The sequence below is a fragment of the Hypanus sabinus genome, chromosome 29 (genome assembly GCF_030144855.1).
Source record: "Hypanus sabinus isolate sHypSab1 chromosome 29, sHypSab1.hap1, whole genome shotgun sequence".
Taxonomy (NCBI): Eukaryota; Metazoa; Chordata; class Chondrichthyes; order Myliobatiformes; family Dasyatidae; genus Hypanus; species Hypanus sabinus.
The window spans coordinates 9,478,992-9,502,127 of NC_082734.1; the positions used below are offsets into that span (position 1 = coordinate 9,478,992).

A 23,136-nucleotide genomic window follows, 5' to 3' on the forward strand; every position below is an offset into this window, starting at 1 on the left:
CTCTTAGACTTGGGAGGAAGGAGATGGGAAGAACTAAAAGTAATCTACAAGAACATCAAACCTGTTTTCATACATTTATTTACTCAGACCCTTCAAAGCATTCTCCGAGGTACTTTTACAATTCCTACAACTTAAACTCTGGACATCAAACTAAATGGCTTGCTACTCCATGTAATAGCTCAGAAACAGATTTTAATAGAAATTTACAGATGGGCTTCATAATAAAAATAAAGTTACATATTACCTGTGACAGTTTTCAAGGGCGTTTATAGCCCAGCAGATCTTCCCTCCCAACTACATATGGTGAAAAGATCCTGCAATATAATAACAAATAATTATGTTTTTTATTGTGTTACCACCTTTTTCGTAAGTATTTCTGTAAACAAGAATTAATATTAATTATTAAAAGTTGATCTTTCAATTGTACAAAAATACAGTTTATTTCAGAAGATGTGTTTATTCCACATTCTAAGATCTTCTGCATCCATAAACATTCTTAGTACATTTCTGTGAGATGATACCAACCTTAGAATTTTCTAGTAAATTACAACAATTACAAATACTGGGAGAAAAATATCTTGGGATATCTCAAGAATGTGAATGGTGCCAGAAAATAGTGCATAAGCAAATACACTTTAAACTGTATCTTGGGCATTACAAAAGTCACTCTCAATTCCCTGACACAAATTCCATCCATAATAGATACACCAGTGGTTCTGTAAGATTCTAATTGTTCTTTTCAAATTTTGGGTGACACAGCATAGAAGCTATTCATCAAAAAAAGCTGCTGAAGTATTGTAAATATTAATTGCATCTGACTTTAAAACCCATTCCTTCTTTCATCAGCACACCACTGTTGCAGTGGGTAACTTTCACAAATACAGTGATATAATTTGCTAAATCTTCCATAGCAGCATCTTCTAAGCTCAACCTACATCTGGAAACTCAAAGGCATTAGGTAAAAGGTATCAATGTAAGGATGCCCTTCAAATCACACTCCACCAATTTAAACATCCATCACTCTACTTCCATGACATTGAATTTGAATCTTTGAAATTAACAAGTATCATCATCACCACCACTTTCACAAATACAGCCGAGAACAGGCAATAAATAACAACCTTGCTAGTGTCATACACATCCCAAGAATCACAAAAAATAAACATCAAATCCAGTTTTATCTCAAAATATCACATAAGTGATGGAATGGGAGAGCAGATTCGATGGGTTAAATGACCCTATTCTGCTCTAATGTCTTATGGTCTAATAAGGCAAGAGGAAGAATAAAAGTGATTTAAGTTAGCTGCAAATTATTTCACAAAAAGTAACTGCATTACTGAATTTGTATTTGCATGTTCCATCTTTTCGCCATTTGTTTTATCTGCTAATTTCCATCCCTTCATTGTAAAGTTTGGATTTATTTACTGGAAACTAGAAGTAAAAGCAACAGCAATCAAATCGATTTAGATGGACATGGCCATTAATTATATTTTATTTAACCTACTAGAAAGCCATCCATATCTTCTTCTCATTATAGCTTTCATTCTGACCCTAACACATACTTTGCCAACTTGCTCCAGCTGTTGATTGCCCCTTATATATTAAAAGAAACTTTAACATACAGTACTGCACAAAAGTCTTAGGCACAGATTCAGTGGTGCTAGAAAGTTCATGAACCCTGTAGATTTTTCTCTATTTCTGCATAAATACAATCTAAAATGTAATCAGATCTTCATGCAAGTCCAAAAACTAGATTAAGAGAACCCAATTCAATAAATTAACATAAAAACATTATGCTTGTCTATTTTTTGAGAAAAGTGATCTAATATTATGTATTTGTTGGAAAAGTATGTGAACTTTTGCTTTCAGTAACTGGTGTGATCCCCTTGTATAGCAACAATTTCAACCAAACATTTCCAGTAACCGTTGATCGGTCTTGCACAGCAGCTTGTAAGAATTTTAGGCCATTCATCCTTACAAAACTGCTTCAACTCTGGGATGTTGGTGAGCTTCCTTGCATGAACTGCTTGCTTCAGCTCCTTCCACAACATTGCTATTGGATTAAAGTCGGGACTTTGACTTTGCCATTCCAAACCAGGAATTTTCTTTTTAAACCATTCTATTCTTGATTTGCTCTTGTCTTTCAGATCACTGTCTTGTTGCATTATTCAACTTCAAGATTCAAAAACTTTATTGTCATTCTAACCGTACATTAGCTCTGCAGGGCAGAATGAGACAGCGTTTCCCAGGAGCAGTGCAATCATGACATAACATAACACTAAATAATAAACATAACAATAAATAGTAAAACACAACAGTCACATGTCAGTTAAAAACAAGTTATAAGTGTCTAGTACAAGTTAAAAATGTCCAGAGTCAAGTAGAGCAGCTATTTAGCAGTCTAACTGCCTGTGGGAGGAAGCTGTTTAGTAGCCTTGTGGTGAATTTCTATTAAGCTTCAAGTAACGGACAGCTACCCTGACATTCTCCAGTAAAATGTCTTGATACAATTTTGAATTCTTTGTTCTCTCAACGATTGCAAGCTGTCCAGGCCCTGAGGTATCAAAGCAGCCCCAAACCATGATGCTCCTTCCACCAGTTGGGATGAGGTTTTGGTGTTGGTATGCAGTGCCTTTTAACTCCAAACATAGCAATGTGCATTTCTATCTCATCTGTCCACAGTGTTTTGTTCCAGAGGCCCTGTAGAATATCCAGATGGTCTTTTGCAAACTTGAGACATGCAGCCAATGTTTTTTTTGGAGAACAGTGGTTTCCTCTGTGGTGTCCTTCCATGAACACCATTCTTGTTCAGTGCTTTCCTTATAATGGACACATGAACAGAGTGAACAGAGACTTTAACAAGTTGTAGGGATTTCTGCAGCTCTTTTGCTGTTATCCTTGGGTTCTTTTTCACCTTCACCATGAGCAACGTGGGAAGAGTCTGGGACAAATGGCAAAGAAGTGCCAGGGACAGGGGAGGTAGTGCGGGTGCAGACACATCCAGCCCTGAGACACCAATCAAGGTAATTTGATTACAGAATGTCTCTATGATTCTTCCTGCTTCCACCTTGCTTTCTTCCCCTTTCCCAGTCGTAATTTCCCTCTCCCTGCCCCCTTCCCACTCTTAGTCCACAATACAGACCCATATCAAAATCAGGTTTATCATCACTCACATTTCATGAAATTTGTTTTTTTTTGTGGCAACAGTACACTACAGCATAAAATTACTACAGTTCTGTGCAAAAGTCTTAGACAGTCTGGTAGTATATATGTACCAAAGACTTTTGCACAACGCTGCATGTTCTCAATGTAACTCCATCACAGTTGTTCTACCATGGCTAAATGCAAATACATTAAGCTTACTTTTCCTCTTGTTTATTCTCAGACACAACACCTTAGTAATCACTCAGTAAACTTGAAGGGCCTAATGCAAATTATCAAAGTGAAAACCCCTAATTTTGTGAATTTTCTCCTTGGTTTCTAAAGTAATCTCATGCTAGTGTAGAATATTACCTTGAATGGCGTAATCAGGAGGCATTAATGCAATACATTCATCTATTTCACCAAAAGCATTGATTCCCTGGAAGGCTCATTGAGATGATTAAATGAAAAGGAGCAATTTATGCAGAAGACTAGCTGTCCATTCAAATAATGTCTACTCTAATCATTGGCTGATATTCCCCCTCAACTCTAATTGTCAAAACAATCCTCATAAACCCTTAATCTCTTTTGCATTTGAAAATCTAGCAATTAAATGTTGATTCTTCATGCAATCTCAGTCTAAGTGGCCAACTAATTTTGAGACCAACTACTAATTCCAACCAGCAGGAATAATCTCCAGCTTTCAAGTCTGGGAGTTTAATAGCTTTTATTTCTATTAATTACTCCCAAATAATTCCTGTACTAATACTAATTTTTAAGTTCCTCATTCTCACCGAAGATTTGGTTTCCTAATTATTTCTGGAACACATTTAACTTATGTTATGAAAATGTGCAATCTTTTTGTCATTTCCTGTTAAGAATTTATAATTTCTCCTTTCTGTGTTAGATTGGGATCCAAATTACTGTTACTCATCTCCATTTACATACAAATAAAAATAAGATCTTTTTTATTTTATCTCACACCATTTTCTCTGCAGATCATCCATAACCAAATTCTAAAAACCTTTTCAATTAAACTTCCAACTTTTGTTTGTTTCTTTACCCAACAAAGGTTCAGCCACGATAAAATGGCAAAGCAGACTCAAATGGGCTAAATGGTCTAATTCTACTTCTGTATTTTATGGCAGTGGTCCCCAACCACGGGCCACGGACTGGTACCAGTCCGCAAAGCATGTGCTGAGAGTAAACGATATGATTTGGTGGTATGAAGCACTCATATCGCTTCATACCACCAAATCACATTGTTTCCTCGCAGCCCTGTAGCACATGCTTCGCGGCCCGGTACTGGTCCGTGGCCCGGTGGTTGGGGACCACTGTTTTATGGTTTTAAAACAATATTATAAACTTCTTACAAACAAAGAGAAAATCTGCAGGTGGTGGAAAACCAAGAATTTCCTCCAGTATTGTTGATGTTGCTTATAAACTTCTTGATCAACTTCTCAGTGCTTATGTTTGGACCAACTATATTGCATTTGAGTATTTTATTCCATAAAAGTAATGTCCATTCAATGTATTAGCACAGAACAAGTACTGGAACAATTAACAGAATTAAAATACATCAAATCCCCAGCTTAAATGGCCCAAAGGGTAGATGTTGGTAATTATTCCCTCTGATAAGGAATTTTGAATTAGGAGTTACAATACAAATCCTTTTATTGAGTATTTACTAATTGACTGTCTTTGAAACCTACTTTCACAATGCGACATAGCCAACACCTAGCAAACTAGATGGGTTACTTAACTAAATCACTTTCAGACTTGATATAAAAATTATTTTATGACAACTCATCCCTTGACACACTTCTACAACGAGATTAACGTAGCTCTGCACAAAACTTGTTCGAAAATGCATCTTCCCTAGTTGCTCCCTGGATATACCAGATAGAAGAAACTATGAATGCAATTAATATGCTCATCTTCTGTTGGTCTGTCCAATCTACACGAACATCAAAGTTCCCATTGACTATACAACCTGCTGACATTATCCTTTGATTTTCAGAGCTTAGCCTTCTTAACATTACAAATGCACAGCAGGTGTGGAGAGAGAAATGAGGCAAAGAAGAAGTGGCATCATAAACTTTTCTCAATGTTTTGGCTCTTCATGCCTTAGTCCCAGCCACTGTGATTCGACATTCCAAGCTAATAAACTTTCTATTTTATCCCACAGCTTATTCTCACTTTCTTCTGAGATTATTGTTACATTACAACTATTACATCACACCTGGAGGAAGGAAGAGAAAGCAAAATAACCATGCCTCCTGACTGGTAACTAGGTTGCTGAGAAAGTCATATGCCTGGTTACTGTATGAGATAGCATTAATCAGCTGAGATACACCCTTCAAAGAATTTGACATGTTCACAGTCAAAATTCACATTCAGAGATTGATCATTTGGGCAAAAGCCCAACAATGAACTGGCACCTGTGTTCACCACCAGTCCTTTGCCCAGGGGGTGGAATTGAGAAATAGGGAAAGGAGACAAAATCCACAGCAAAACAAAACAAAAATTGCAAGGTTTCACATAGGAAGAGATGTGCGAGACCCAAAAAAAACAAGTAGTAGTGTGACAAATACGCAACAGTAATATTACTGCAAGGGCAACATTTTGAAAATTAGCAATAAATTATCAGACAATTTTTTAAAGTCTAAAATACATAAAATTCAAATATTAACACTGCACACCAAACCAACACTTAAAAAGAAAGTAATTTGCACCAAATTATCAATTCAGACAACATCTCAAGTAGGTCGTTGTTTTCTTAGGGAATTAAAAGATGAAACATTTTTTTGCAAAGATTGTATAAGCAAGAATTGACTATTTGAAATTCTTTCTAACTATGACCTTTATTTTCCCCCCTAGTGAGGTAGGGTACATTCTGTGTTTTGGAAAAAAATTGAGTATTTTTCATTCCCATTTAACGCTCACCAATCTCAATCGCGTCTCAACCGATGAGAGAACGACAAAATAAGACAAAAGATCTCTGCGACAGTTGAAAGCTAGCCAAATACTGGGACAGGAAATTTTTTAAAAATACAAAAAAAAAACACATGGATGTAGACACACACAGTGGGAACTTGAAAAATGGCAACAAAATTCTGTTCTCGCTCTCTGTAGTAAAGCAGTTTTTGCTGGGTAGAGGTCCTGATGAATGGTTGCTTGCAGGCACCGCCTCCCCAAAATTCAACGCTGCTTTGCATACACTTAATTGCTGTCACACATATTTGGCAGTTTGCCCACCTCATAACTAAACGGATGACTGTCAATGAAAAGGTGGGAGGAGGCGTAGAAGGAAAGAAATCAGAAACCCATGTAGTTTTCACAACATCGCACTGAAAAAATTATGCAGAAGCGACTGTAGAGAAAATGGAGGCTGGAATTTCACGAGTATTGCAATAGAGAAAGAACTTTATTAACCCTTGTCTGCCACAAGCAGAATCGTGGTCCCAATTATAACACAAGTTCCAAGTTATATTGCAACAGTTTTCTTTCCCCCGGAAGAAAAAAAATACTCTTTCCTCATATATTGTAGTACCTAAAATCAATAATTTTCTTTTCTGGAAATAAAATGTCAATCAAGAAACTGTTCTGGTGCAAACAATCCACAATTTTCTGGAGCTCTACTAAGAAATTATCAATTGATTTTTGAATTTGCGACTACTTAGGAAGAGTATTTATACATAGAGCAAGATGCATCAGGCTGAGTTTTGATGCCCTATGCCAATTATTCTACCCTCAAATGGGCGACCCTATTGATCAAATCATACATCAAGCTACTTGGGACTGTACAATGACCATGAATCCACCTCCATAAGCCAAAGTTCTTGGGAAAAGGTGAGGTTTCTTTTCACTCTACAAGGAGACCTTTCAATCCTCCGATAGAATTCAATAAATCAGGATATCAGTAGCAGGCCAAATGGACTTCTAACTGTTGGCTGACCAAGACATATTAAAAAGCTTTGCTCCCTTCAGCTTTTCACAGTTCCAATTTTAAATAAAGCATTTGGCTATAACTTTCTCCAGCATGAACAGTTCTTCAAATGAACGTTGCTTTACCTCCATTTAGATTAATTTGCTCAAATCACTTGAAAACTTCACTAGTTAACAACAATTTTTCATCTTAAAAATAGTCAAAGTACAAATGAATATTTACATCAATTAATGAATTTGTTAATCAGCACAGATCATTTCCAGAATATAGATGGGCAACAATCCCACGTGCATTTCACAGCTCAATGAACATAATATTAAAGGTTATCACAAAGGTTGTGAAATTGTATGAGCATCACTACTTTAAAATCTTAGAAAATGTATTAAATGAATGAGCAACACGTTAAGCATATTTATATACAATGATAGGCAGTTTCCAAGTGAAGTGTAGGTATTGATGCATTTTTAAATTAGATCTTTATTCCAGGAATTTTTAAAAACTAGTTCCTAAAAAAAAACTGCATTAGGATAAACTCAAATAACTTAGCCAAGTGTCTGCCTCACAACCTGTTTAAACAGATTTACAATCTCATCAGACGTAGAAAACTCAATTCATGTGCATTCTCCAAAATACTACTTATTGCTAGGCGAAGAATTTATGTGCTCTCCTGATCTTTCACTGTAGCACTGACTTAACCCAATATGAAAATCAGCTCGATATTATATTTACTATCTTAAAAATTAATACATTTTTGCAAAACTACCTCAGCATTTCCACTCATTTTTATATGAGCAATACCAGAGAACACCAATGTGCCTCAATGCTCCTACATTCTTGCTATTTCACCAGTTTTTTAAAAAAATCATTTCCACTTGTTAAACTTGTGAGATACACCATTCTGAATTATCCTTTTTTTTTAAACTTTCTACCAGATTTGGTTATACAGTGTTATATGATAGCTGGAAAAGAAATGACTGAAACAGTTATAAAGTAATCTGTCCTCTTCCTTTCCAGCCTGATAAAGGGGCTCAGCAGAAATGTTGACTGGTAATTCCTCTCCACAGATGTTGCCTAACTTGCTGAGTTCCTCCAGCATTCTGTGCATACTGCTCAATTATAAAATGATTCTCAGTTGCGCCAGAGTTTGGATTTTATCTATGAGGAACAAAATCGCTGAAGATTCCAATCACTTCACATACACAAAAATCAGAGGTTCAAGTTAAGTCCTCAAAAAACACTAGTTTTTGCCTTCATAATACATGTGCCAACAAAACCTTTTTTTGACCTATTGTAGTAGAGGTGAAACCTCAATTTACCATGGATTAATGCTAAATGTTTCTCGACTGAGTAGCCAGGAACACAAAACCAAGGTTTAATTTGATCTAAAAACTAGCAAACAAGTCCACAAATTCTGTAGACTTTTCAAATAGCAGTAAGTCACGCAATTTCATAGCGAGAAGGCACAATAACAAAGTACAAACATTATTCTCTTTTATGCTGAAATAAGCTTTATCTTGTATAATGCTGTTACTCAATCATACCATGAAATGTTTAGATCCAATGCTTTCAGACTTCATTGGCAGTAAGGGCTGCATATTGCCCATGCGTATGTGTGCTATTTGAACTGCTGTGAGCTCCTGTTCAAGCAACTGCTCCTCCTCAACACAGGTACAAGTTCATGGGGTTAGAGGGAAGTGAGATATCCTATCACAGACACAACTGTACTTCTAAACCTGTGAATGCCTTGGATGGGAGGGCTGGTGCTCCCTCCCCAATCAACCTGGAAAATTCGACCTCAGCATGCTCTCTGGGTTGATCAATTTCATTGTCCGAATGTGCACAACCTCAGCGTACAGACAGGTCAATCCATTTCCCAAGTTGTACTTAGTGGTCTCTGGAAGACATTAAATTCCAGGAGACTCCTGACAATCTAGGATTGGCAATCTTAATGGTATAACATCAATTTAAATGCAGCAGGTAACTTCAACTCTGATTAAGAGCTGGGAATGCTAAATAGAACTCACAACTAATTAAAAAAACTGACACATATAACTTGAAAAATGACAAGAAAGCAGTGTTTGCTGGGTATTAACGTCCTGATGAATGGTTGCTTGAGGAGGATGCAAGGTGACTTGGATAGATTAGGTGAGTGGGCAAATTCATGGCAGATGCAATTTAATGTGGATAAATGTGAGGTTATCCACTTTGGTTGCAAGAACAGGAAAACAGATTATCATCTGAACGGTGGCCGATTAGGAAAAGGGGAGATGCAACGAGACCTGGGTGTCACTGTACACCAGTCATTGAAGGTGGGCATGCAGGTACAGCAGGTGGTGAAAAAGGCAAATGGTATGTTGGCATTCATAGCAAAAGGATCTGAGTACAGGAGCAGGGAGGTTCTACTGCAGTTGCAGAAGGCCTTGGTGAGACCGCACCTAGAATATTGTGAGCAGTTTTGGTCCCCTAATCTGAGGAAAGACATTCTTGCCATACAGGGAGTACAAAGAAGGTTCACCAGATTGATTCCTGGGATGGCAGGACATTCATATGAAGAAAGACTGGACTGACTAGGCTTATACTCACTGGAATTTAAAGATTGAGGGGGGGATCTTACTGAAACGTATGAAATTCTAAAGGGATTGGACAGGCTAGATGCAGGAAGATTGTTTCCGATGTTGGGGAAGTCCAGAACGAGGGGTCACAGTTTAAGGATAAAGGGAAAGCCTTTTAGGACTGAGATGAGGAAAAACTTCTTCACACAGTCAGTGGTGAATCTCTGGAATTCTCTGTCACAGGAAACAGTTAGGCCGGTTCATTGGCTATATTTAAGAGGAAGTTAGATATAGCCCTTGTGGCTAAAGGGATCGGGGGTATGGATAGAAAGCAGGTACAAGGTTCTGAGTTGGGTGATCAGCCATGATCATACTGAATGGCAGTGCAGGCTCAAAGGGCTGAATGGACTACTACTGCAACTATTTTCTATGTTTCTATCTCCTCCTCAGGAATCAGATCACAAATAGGCACCTCATGAAAGATCAGATACAGAGGATCCTCCAGTCTGATTCTCCAGATTATAACTATCTCTACATTTTATCCACACAAATTATGCCAAATACGCACAATTAATGCAAAAACTGCAATTTTCCAATGTATCTCTCAGTCAGAAAGAGACTACGGAAATCATAACAATCCAATGTGCAACTCACAAAGAAGACAGATGTCACAGAGCTGTCACTCTGCCATCCCATTTTTATTTATTTGGCTTCAACATCTAAATGTCAAATTACTGTTAAGTTGATGCTTTGCAATTAGTTAATAGTACATAAAAAGACAACAAACTGCTCCCAATTACCTCAAACAGTAATAAGCAAAATCACCAAGCTTGAACTTTATAGCTAGTTGGCTAGGATTGAAATTCTGTTTTAGAATTCAAAAATTCAGATTTAAAAGGCTGAACAGAAATGTTAAATCAGAGACCAGTAATTCAACCCATTCAAGCTTATGTTTACACTTGGTATCTTTATGGCCCATGTCATATTTACCAACCAGTTTCCTTTTCTAACATCTACCTTTCTAATCTAAATTAAAACTCTCATATTATTTTTCCTTCCCTACTAATCTTGAAAGAGAATTCCAGTTTCAAATGCTATTTTTTGGCTCTCTGTTCATCATCTCACATCAGGCTAAACCCCTCTATCACTAGAAACAATCTGTTTCCATATATCCTATCCTGTTAGATTATTGTTTAAACTCTTCCATCAGTCCATGATAATGAGAAAGTGCATTTTATCTAAAAAACTTCTTATCCAAGATGTTTTCCCCACTTATAATCTTTCATGTTTGGTAAATGTTTTTGCAGATGAAGTGTCTCTTCAGACAGCAAACTTGGACAATTAGAAACATCAAAGCATTCAGGCTTACCCCAAAGTAATTTAAAGTACTTTAAAAAACCATGCAATTGCACCATTTCAGAAAAAAACACTTTGGTCCTGTGCACTATCCTTACTCAAAACAACATCACTGAGCAGAACATTGTATTCAAGCTCAACAAACTGAACTCCTTATCACAAAACTGCCTGCTTACTTCTTTGACCTAGTTATCTATTCCATAAACACTTCGGCTGAAAAATTAATTGCTTAAATTCCTCACAACATTTGTATCACATAAGCCAGTTTCAATATAAATTCTGGAACTACAATTCCCCGAAGTATTTTTGTTAAAAATGCACATTGTAAAACTGAAATATGTTCCATAAGTAAATGTGGTGATTGAACAAGTTTCCCTTCCCATTTCTATCCACTCCTGCCTACAGTTACGTGCTTTCAAGAGAAAATCTTGGGAGTGGAAGGGTGCGATTAAATGTTAGGTGTCAGACAGAGAGAGACACAGACAAATATGGCCGGTATTTCCACTTAAAAATGTACACTGGTTCAAGCACAGCCGTTTTTTCAGCCACAACAATAACAATGGTTGTGGAATGGCCAAAGCATTGATGGAATCTCTGGCAACCCACATTCCATGTAGTACCTGGACAGCACTGTATTTTTAGAGTTGCTGTCTTTCATAAGAAAAAAATAAGGTGCCATCTTCCCTCTAACAAGGACATGGAAGATCATCTAATGCAAATCAAAAGCGGCAATGTGAAGTTTTCCCAGTGCACTTGCCAAATATTTATCCCTCAACCACTGTCATCAGCATCTGCTCATTATCATCAAAGACCACACTTCAAAAGTACTTAATTGTCTATGAAATAGTTTGCAATGCCCTGCAGTCATGAAAGATTATTTATAAAAATGAATGCTTCTCACAGAAATGGCCACTTGGGTGGAGTACCAAAAACAACCTGCATGCGAAGCAGGCACTCAAAAAGTCAGTATCTTCTCAAATAAAAGGAAAGAACATTAAAAGGGAAAGTGCAAAAATCTGATAAACTATAGTTAAAAAGGGACGTCAATAACACATCAGCTGCAGACAAAACATTGCACCCTGGGATCAGAATTACACTTATCTGAAATTGTTTATCTACCTAAACACAAAGGGAAATCAAAAGGATGGCAAGCAGACTTCAACGACATATAAAAACACACACTCAAAACCTCTGCTGCTCTGGATTTCCAGCATCTGCCAGAATCTCTGTATTTATATAAAGCAGACTCTTGGAGATCTGGTAGTGAAGTTCATTACTCCCACAGTAACACTGGAATGTTGTCTACAGGAGAGGATTTTGCATATGAACCTGCTATTATAGTCACAACATTAAGTAATTGGGTTAGTGCTCACACAAACTCTAAGCAGCTCTATATTTTCCTGAATCATAAAAGGGAACTAATGAAATATGCGAGAGAATGCAACAAAATAGATGACTGGATTATTATTCCCTTAACGGTACAATTCTTTACCTCAAACTCATCTAAACACCTTCAGAACACCTTTCAGTTTATTTTCAGCCACAAGCCATAAATAGGATTTGAACTCTGAACTTTAAGAGGCTAGAGCACAAAATCTAGGCCGACACTCAGAGCACCACTACCAGAGCACTGGGCTGTCCAAGATACAGTCTTTCTAATTTTATAATAATCCTCCTCAAATAAAGGCAAAACATTCTGCAGCATTATTTTGAAGACTAGGGGATATATCCTGTGTACTGCTGATACTTAATTCAATTAACATTACTCCAAATACTGCTGTTTGTGGGATCACACAACAACACTGACATTATCTATAACAACAAAATCGTGAAAGTATTTATATTTGATTTATAAGTTCATTTAGACTTTCTGCATCAGTGTTTTTCCTCATCTTCCTTCACATTTCTTAAAACATTCAGATTAGATCCTCAACTTGATTATTTTTAATGATTAAGCATAATATATGCATCACTTTCCAATGTGTTGAAAATTTTAACTGGATACAGGAGCTAGTCGAGTGGTGTTGCAGCAACAGCCTTGCACTCAATATCAGTGAGATCAAAGAACTGATTGTGGACTTCAGAAAGGATAAAACAAGGGAACACACATCAGTCCTCAGAGGGATCAGAAGTGGAAAGGGTGTGCAATTTCAAGTTTCTGGGTGTTAACATCTCTGAGGATCAATCCTGAACCCAACATATCAACTCAGTTACTATGAAGGCATGACAGCAGCTATATTTCATAAGTAGTTTGAAGAGATTTGGTATGCCACAAAGACACTTACAAATTTCTTAAGTTGTACCACAGAGAATGTACACACTGGCTGCATCACCAAATGGTACAGGGGAAAGGGGCTACTACACAGGATTGAAAGAAGCTGCAGAAATTTGCGAACTCAATCAGCAACATCATGGGCACCAGCCTCCGTAGCATCCAGGTCATCTTCAAGGACCAATGCCTCAAAAAAAAAGTGGCATCAGTAAGGACCCCCATCACCCAGGACACTCCATCTTCTTACTAACATCAGGGAGGTGGTACAGGAGCCTGAAGGCACACACTCAACAAATCAAGAACAACTTTTTCTCCTCAGCCATCCTATTTCTGAATGGACATTGAAGCCATGAACACTACCTCACTACTTTTTTTATTTCTATTTTTTGCACTACAGTACTTAATTAATTTAACTACTCTATATATATATATATATATATATATATATAGATAGAAGTACCTTCCACTAACATATTGTGCATTAAGTGCAATCTCTGGGTCAAACCAGCAACAGGTAATTATTAGAGCAGCACAGTTGTTTCAGACATAGAATGCATACGTTCATTTCTTCTTAATTCATCTGACATGCACCTGACCTGTTTCCAAGTTTCTGCCATCCAAACTTCCACTGCGTCCATCTTAACTTTCACTATTCCCATTCATCCTTAACCGAACTTTGCTAAATAATCTAATTGAGAATATTTTTTAAATTATGCTTGTTTTCAGAATTTTTAGTTACCCGAATGCTATTTGTCATCTCTTCGATCTTCATTATCCAAGAGCTTTCATGTCTGCAGGCCTTATGCATTCACAAATTCAATCATTCCACAAATAGTAATCATGACTTCAATTGCTAGGTCCTAAACTCTGGAATTTCCTCCCAGTCCACCTTTCCTCCTTTACAATTCTAATTAAAAATTACCCCAATGACTAAGCATTTGGTTAATTGAACTTGTTTCCCTTCTTTTCAGTTCAGTGTCAAATTTTGTTTGATAATCAAACTGTATAGCCACTTAAATTAATAAAGGATAATTATTCTACTTATTAAAACCACCTTCCATAAACATACAGTAAAAATTACATGGCTGCTTGTAGGCTCCTTTTCAAGTCACATACCATCCTTATTTCAAAACATTAATATTCTTTCAATGGGCCCCAAATCCTGGAAACCCCATCTAGGAAAATAGTGGGAGTATCTTCATCTTATGGCCTGCAATAGTTCCCCATCACCTTCACAATGGCAAACACAGCCAGAAAAGCCATTATCTCACAAACCAGATAAAGAGAGATGCAATACAAATCACATATCATTCACAGCCCCAGTTCCTTGACATCTGGTACCTCTGCACTTCATGGTGGCTTAGCATATTCCAATCTCCCTTAAAAGCCCAAATGGCTATAAATTGATACTCCAGCAGAAACGACTGCTCTTTCCGTGGTTCACTCCATCCAGGCATGATAAATGGCAGAAAATACATGTGTCACAAAAGCATCAAGCAGTGGCTATCTCCAACAAGAAAATATTGCTATCTACCCTTGATGTTCAATAGCATTACCATTGCTGAGATCCCCCCATCACTGACAACCCAAAGATTACCGTTGACCAGAAACTTACCTGGACCACCACTTAAATACAGTGACACAGCAGATCAGAGGCTCTTGTGGAAAGTGAATCCCTTCTGACAAGCAAAGATCTTCCACGTAAGGTACAAATTAGGAGTTCAATAAAATAATTGTTCAAATGAATTATGCTCCAATAACATTTAAGAAGCTCAACACCATAACGAACCAAGGAGTCCACCTGACTGGCAACCAGCATAAAACATTCATACCATTCATCTCTGGCACTAAGCAGCTGAGGTGAACATTTACAAAATGCATTACAGTTACTCACCCAGACTACTCAGACATCTACTGCCATGATGAGGCCAAACTCAGGTTGGAGGAGCAACACCTCATCTACTGTCCGGGTAGCCTCCAGTCTGGTGGTACAAACATTGAATTCTCCAATTTCCTGTAATTCCCTCCCCCTCCCCCCATCCTAGGTCCCTCTCTGCCCCTCTCCCCTTTCAACTTTCTGCTCCTTTATCTCTACAGTTCTTTCATGCTTATCCCCTCCCCCCTTTATCCTTCCTCTGATTGGTTCTCTACCTGGCGCCTCTAGCCCTCCCCCCTCCCCTATCTCTATTACTGGGCTTTGGCCCTCTCTTCACCCCCCCCATTCCTGATGAAGGATCTCAGCCCGAAACGTTGGCTACTCTTTTCTCACAGATACTGCCTGACCTGCTGAGTTCTTCCAGCGTTGTGTACATATTCTCTACTCAGACAGTGTTTCCCAAATCCATTACCTCTACCACCAAGAAAAACAAAGGTAGCACCACCATCTTTAGGTTCTCCTCATGTTGAACACTATCCTGATTTGGAAATATATTGTGCGTCATTTTAAACCAATGATGAAGAAAGACTAAACGAAGGAAACATTAATTAAAAATTCATAATGCAGTGTGAAAGATAATATTAAAACTAAATTAAGCAGAATAGGCTGTCAAACATAGTTCTGCCCTTCCTTTACAAGCATGCCAACTTCAGTTTGGTACATGCCTTCAGTGGAGTGACAACAATCCAGAGCTCACTAACAAAGCTGCACATTCACTGCAAAACAACATGGTGCATCACATGTGTGACCTTAGAGTAGAACATTAATTGAGACTGGGTCTTCAACATAAATAAAACAATTGATAACACAAAATTCTGAACAAAGCACAACATGATCAGTCACCAATCAGGTCCTAGAAAAATCAGCACAGAAATGGAACACAAAGTGCATCCATATTCATCTCAAAACTGAGGCAGATTTTAGGTTAATCTGCTATAGAAGTATTCATGAGAAGCATATTCTTATGTTTATCATGAATAAAATGTGGATATATGCACACCTTGGGATTCATGAAGAGAATTCTGTACTGTTGGCCAAAACCAAGTAGTTCTTAAACTTTGTCCATAATTTGTGGGCTTAAACTCTCACTCCAAAGATCTGACATGCCAGTGCAGCACTGAAATGAACTGGCGTACAAAGATCTTTTCTGCTTTCTCCAACTAGCATTGAAGATTCCATAGCATTATTCTGAATTACAGCAAGTGAAGCAAGTATCTTTCAAACAACATAATTAAACAGAATTTCCAGTCATTTTCACACTGTTGTTTGTAGAATTATTTCTGAACACTCAATTGGCTGCAACAAACAACCTGCTGGAAGAACTCAGTGGGTTGAGAAGTTTCTATGAGAGGAAAGGAACTGTCAATGTTTCAGGTCAAAACACTGAGATGGGGCTCAACATCTGTTAAACGGCTCTCCCAGTTCCTACAGTGAAATTATGACTAGAATTTCAAGAAGTATCTGATTGGCTGTAATACTACTTCAGTGTTCTAATACCAAAGTAAAGGAAGCTCTATATAAATGCAAGGTCTCTCCTTTCTAGGAATTACTGGAATCCAAAATACAACCACCTCAATAACAGTAATTGTTCTAATGAAATGCCCAAAAAAAACCCAAAATATAATGCACCAGTTAATTGGGACACATTGAATTGAATTTATTTAAAGCTGATATCCATCCCACAATGTGAGAGAGTAAAAATCTTTGTGTTATGACTCCATTATGATGTACAAACATGTGAATTTATAAGTCTAATGGCTTGCAGAAAGAAGCTGTCCCGTAGCCTGTTGTTCCTGGCTTTAATGCTGCAGTACCATTTGCCAGATGGAAGCACCTGAAACAGTTTATGGTCAGGGTGACTGGTGTCCCCAGTGATCTTCCAGGCCTTCTTTACCTACCTGCTGCTGTAAATGTCCTCAGTGGAGCGAAGTTCACATCCACAGATGTACTGGGCTGCCGTATCACTCTCTGCAGTGCCCAGTGAATGATCAAAGTTGGTGCAGTTCCCATTCCAGATGGTGATGCAACCAGTCAGGGTGTTCTCAATGGTGCCCATGTAGAAGGTCTTGAGGACTTGGGGCTCACGCTGAACGTCTTCAGCCGCCTGAGGTGAAAGTGATGCTGCTGTGCTTTCTTTGCCACACAGCTGGTGTGTTCAGTCCAGGTGAGATCTTTGGTGATGTGTACACTGAGAAACTTGAAACTACTCACCCTCACAATTGCAGCCCCATTGATGTTGATCGGGGCAAGCCTGTCTCTATTTCTCCATCCTGGTCTCCACAGGACCAGAACATATTGGCCCAATTAAGCAGCTGCCCCAATTAGCCAGAGTTCCATGGAAATAATTAAAAAGATACCAAAAAAAAGACAAACTGAGTAACAAATTATGTATTTAAATGAAATACAGAAGAAATTAGAACACTAGCAATAGTACTACAGTACTATAAAACTGTATTAGTTCCTTAATAGTTATCGACAGAGAAATTCATCCAGTGCACGAAATGAACAAAATCAGTACAGGCACCTAGTGCAGATAATGGACTGCCTTTGTACAATGCTATCAGAGATTGCATCATCTAAATCTTCATTTTCATTTAAACATTCAAGATGATTGTCAATACCTTCAAACTCTTTGTAGTTCTCACCTTGCTGAAGTAGTGAAATAGTTTTATTTTCACTCGCATGTGTTTCTAGCATTTCTGAATGCTTGAAACTAGTGAGGAATGCAGTCCTGAATTGTCTTGCTGCTTATTTCTCACCAACTATCAGTGACAAAACAGAAACATCCACAACACTACTAAAAACTGTTTGCTGTAAGCACACCGTAGCGTCTAACGGCCACACAAGTTTTCATGCAACTGACGCTAGTTAGAATCTGTTCAGCAACAGTCTCTTGCCCCAATTAAGCAGCATGGTGTCCTAAATAAACAAAAGGAAAACCAGATCATGTTCTTGATTAGTTTTTGTTAAAAGTTGTCCCAAGTAAGTGGTTGCCCCGATTAACCTGAATCGACTCTATACCTTAACTGCTGCAGAGCTTCAAACAATGACAGGGTCAACACCAAAGGACAGATTCTAAACACACATTATTGAAATTCTGAAAGCAAAAGTTTTCAATGTACCAGAAGTTTTACAATGTTACAACAGAATTACAGGGGGAAAAATATCACTGACAATAGGTGAAATGGGATGAGGGATCGGGGTGGAAAATTATATTTAAAAAAGGAAAGTTAAGGGGCAAAAGTTTAGGGGTAACACGAGGGGGGAACTTCTTTACTCAGAGAGTGGTAGCTGCGTGGAACAAGCTTCCAGTAGAAGTGGTAGACACAGGTTCGATTTTGTCATTTCAAAAAAAAATTGGATAGGTGTATGGACAGGAAAGGAATGGAGGGCTATGGGCTGAGTGAAGGTAGGTGGGACTAGGTGAGAGACTGCATGGACTAAAGGGCCGAGATGGCCTGTTTCTGTGCTGTAATTGTTATATGGTTATATGGAAACATTTTTGAAGTTTTAGTTTCAGTTTGATACTCACATAATTTCAGCTGCTCAGATAAACTGCAACAGATTATACTACTAAGCAGATCATTACTAAATTGCAACAATTAAAGTTGATGAATTCTATTGGAATATTAGCGCCAAGTTGAAACTAGCTTACATTTAATAAACAATTTGAAAACATTATACTTTGCTATCCACCAACTTTCTGCATCAGATATTGTCCCTAGAAACACTGCATTGGAGAATTACAGTTACAATTCAAATTGTATACCAGTGACTTCCTCAGCTTGTAAGTTTTCTTCTTGATTAGTTACCAAAACATTGATCAACGTTAAAACGCTTGGGCAGAAAACCAAAACATTAAGCTTAACAAGATGAGACAAAAAGGCAATGGCCTTATAAACTCAAACACGAGGAAATCTGCAGATGCTGGAAATTCAAACAACAACACACAAAATGCTGGTGGAACACAGCAGGCCAGGCAGCATCTATAGGGAGAAGCGCTGTCCACGTTTCGGGCTGAGACCCTTCGTCAGGATTAACCGAAAGGAAAGATAATAAGAGATTTGAAAGTTTTTCCTTTCAGGTCTCGGCCCGAAACGTGGACAGCGCTTCTCCCTGTAGATGCTGCCTGGCCTGCTGTGTTCCACCAGCATTTTGTGTGTGTTGGCCTTATAAACTCAGATGGTTTATGTAGAGGGCATTTGAAACTGTAGTTCTGAAGTAGGCTGCTATAGAACTAATTTGTAGCTTCCAGCTGAAAAGAGTAATTCTCAGGTTGAGATTCCACTTTTAGACCATAAGTTAAGAGCAGAATTAGGCCATTCAACCCATTGAATCTTCTACTAATTTTGAGCTCTTAAATGCATATGCAAGCACTAAAGTTAAGTAATTTTTTAAAAAACATTTCTAACTTCACAAAAAATACAACAGAACTCTTGGCCTGAAATGATATACCATGTGCCGACAATCCAATGGCACAAATTAGACCTTCAAAGGATCAACATTATCTACATAGGTACTTTTATATGCAATTATTATATTTGTCCACTCTTAAGGGATGGTGACCAAATTGCAATTTTGTTGTATTCTATTGATTTACCTATTTATTCTACAGAATGACAGGGGATCCAATAGAAATAATTCAAGGTCAAAGGTATCAGTATAGCATAACCTGACTGAGCTCAACAAAGCATACTGAAGTTTAGGAGACAGCATGTGAGTGAACAGAACAAATAGAAATATCCACACTGAGTAGGTCAAAGGACTCGCCCAAAAAGGAGGTAGAGGTTGATATAATAAATTTAAGAGAGTTACAGGAAGACTTATTTATTTAGAGATACAGCATGGAATGGGCTCTTCTAGCCCTTTCAAGCTGTGCTACCAGCAACTACTGATTTAACCCCAGCCCAATCATAGAAACTTTTACAGTTAACCTACTAGAATAGAACTTTATTGTCATTACGCAAGACAATGAGTTTGCAGTACTAACCGGTACATCTTTGGACTGTGGGGAAAGAAGGAGAGCACCCAGAAAAACTCACACCTTTACAGGGAGGACATACAGACTCCTTACAGATTGAACTCTGAGCTCCAACACCACGAGCTGTAAAAGCATTGCGCTAACAGCTGTTTTACTGTGGCAAAAATCAATCAGATCATATAGATATCAAACTTTTGTTTTCTGCTGTTAGCTGCAGATAACTGTACTAGAATAGGTTTGTCAGTCAGGTCCACTTTTACAGTTCTTTAATTCTCAGACAGAGGTAGAAGCTGGCAAAGAGAGAAATGAAGTTTTAAAATTTCCAGAGAATGTGGAAAAGGAGATCAAAGATGGGAGCAGCAATGCACCACGGCATCTGGGAAGCAAAGTGTCCTTTGGGACAAATATAGCTGGTAAGAGAATTCAAATTGTATTAAAGATTTATTACACTGCAGTTGAAGCAAGGTTACCAGTTCAATCCAGACTGGAACAATCCTAAGATCATGCTAGTTTTCAGCAACATTACAAAGGTTCAAATAACATAGAGTCAAGTACTCTTACTATCTCAACACACACACAAAATGCTGGAGGAACTCAACAGGTCAAGCAGCACATACATAAATGAACAGTTGGTCAACGTTATGGGCCAAGACCCTTCTTCAGGACTCAGAAGGGGCAAGATGCCAGAATAAAATGGTGGAGGAAGGGAAAGAGGCCAGCGGGAAAGTGACAGGTGAAGCCAGATGGGTGGGAAAGGTCAAGGGCTGGAGAAGAAGGAATCTAAAAGACAAGCTCCCAGAAGGACACATGGCTATGGTAGTGGGTCTGGATAGGTATATGGTTGAAGAGTCAGAAGGCAGCAAAGATACTCTTACTACTGCCCTAATCACTTAGAAGGGTAAATTGTGACCAAAACCTGAACACAGAAATGAAACCTTAAGGCCAATTTGCATTTTCATTCCAATTTTAAAGCTTTAGTTTCATGTTGTATTTTTATTTTGCCACACCCTATTTTTCAATTCCTTTCACTTTCTGTTTCAAAAAGCCAGTGATTAATTTGAAAACTGAAACCATAGGCTACAATTAGTCTAATCTAACTCAGAAATTAATTCTATGCACAAAACATTTTTCAGGCTCTCAAAAAGTTGAAATTAAAAGCTTTGATTTTAGATTTTTTAAACTCCAGACATACTTGAATTCCTTTTTAGAAGATAAATTAAAACCTTAAAGACAGCCCAAAGAGTGTGTGCCAGAATTCATACAAATAAACAATGTTGGTCAACAATTCCTCATTAATTCAACTAATATTCTTATCTGGTCAACTTTTGCATTAAATTGTCAAAATGGTTCTGTTGGAAACTGAATAAAAGCTCTAAATAAAATAATTCAACAAGGTTCCAAGTGTGGAAGTGATTAGCAGTAGTAAGTTTTTGCAGAACAGGCACACTCCCACAATTACAATTGCTTAATATAACAATAAGCAAGACCTAGGCAATTAAACTAATCCCACGATATGTTAAATATATTGAAAATGGAGGACGAGTTGTTGGATATCTGGAAAGGTAACCAGCAATGAAAAAAAAATGACACTTTTGTAATATACATAGATGAGAGTAACATAGGGATTATTTTTCAGGAATTAATTTTTACAGCACAGCTCACTTTTTCCTCAAAACTAACTTGGTATCATAATGATTTTAGTACCACTACTTGCAACTTCCCATATAACCACTTTAAAGTCTATCTGCTTTGGCCTCACTGTTCTTCTGGGTAACATGGGACCTTTCGCATTCTAAATTAACAATAAATCTTAGTGAAAGCATATTCAATCAAAAATATAACCATCTCCCATATGCACACATTTCTTTTTCTCTTAATTGAGTAATATTTAGTACTGTTTGTTACCTTTGAAGTTTCAGAAATAAAGGTTGGCAATGTGGAGCTGAACTGGATAATTTTTACAATGTGAAGTAAGGGAATTACTTCTCGAAGTTGAAATTACAAACAATAAGAACATTTCTAAACAAAAAAAGTGCATGAAATCACTGCATAAAGTGTACAAAAATCAAAACTTGCCTCCTGTAACTCTCCCAAATTACAATTTTAAGTGTACAATCAGGCTTTCTAGACTAATTCAAGATTAGGTTCCTAAAACCAGTTCTTTGCAAAAATTGTGCTTTCTGTGTATTAATAATATTAACAATATTTTATTACAGAAAGCATAACTTGTAAAATACAACTAAATACCAATCATTTGTCATAATGGGTTTCATGTAACAACATGCTCTTGTATTTTGGGAACCATGGAAACATGCTCAGAGAATTACTCAGTACATTTACCATTACATGCAAGGACCACCATCCCAACATTAAATTGGAAGATTGCTATATGCTTCCAAGTACCGGTATCATAAGCATTTTATAGTATCAATCCAACTACCAGAGCTTACAAACTTCAACCCACTGTACAGAATTAGTACACTTTTTTCAATTTTGTCAAACAGAAAATCTAACAGCCAATTGTATACTTCAAGCTTCCACAAAGGGCACTGTAATAATACCCAGATATCTTCTTTTGGGTGGATGCAGTATCCAATAAACTATTCCCCAATCCAGAAACTCCAGCACACATTTCAGCTAGCAATCTGGATTGCAATTTATATCAATTTTCTGGATTGAGTAAAGAGTGCTAAATTTGATTCAGACAGGTTAAATCCATTGACCTAAAGTTTGTTCTCAAAATCTAGCTAAAAGTTTCCTGAAATTTTCATGGATTTATTTTTTTAATTCGCTTAGACTATTATCAGATATATAATTGCTACTGATTTGGTAAAGCACAATGTCATAAAGGCTTCATTCTTCAGTTCATCGTTGCCTTCTCCACTGTCAGTTGTAAGATGAAACATACAGCTGGGGATGACATTTCTTCTGACTAAAAAAAGGTTTTGT

The 23,136-nt window shown here is 37.5% G+C and overlaps 1 protein-coding gene across 2 annotated transcripts in view; it reads right to left on the reverse strand.

Moving 5' to 3' along the window:
* tnrc6ba (trinucleotide repeat containing adaptor 6Ba) overlaps positions 1-23,136 on the reverse strand; it is a 196,546-nt gene that overhangs the window by 166,915 nt on the left and 6,495 nt on the right. For both annotated transcript variants that reach the window (XM_059953568.1, XM_059953567.1), the window contains exon 2: positions 245-314. The gene's annotated coding sequence lies outside the window, so the exon portion shown is untranslated. The remainder of the gene's footprint in view (positions 1-244; positions 315-23,136) is intronic.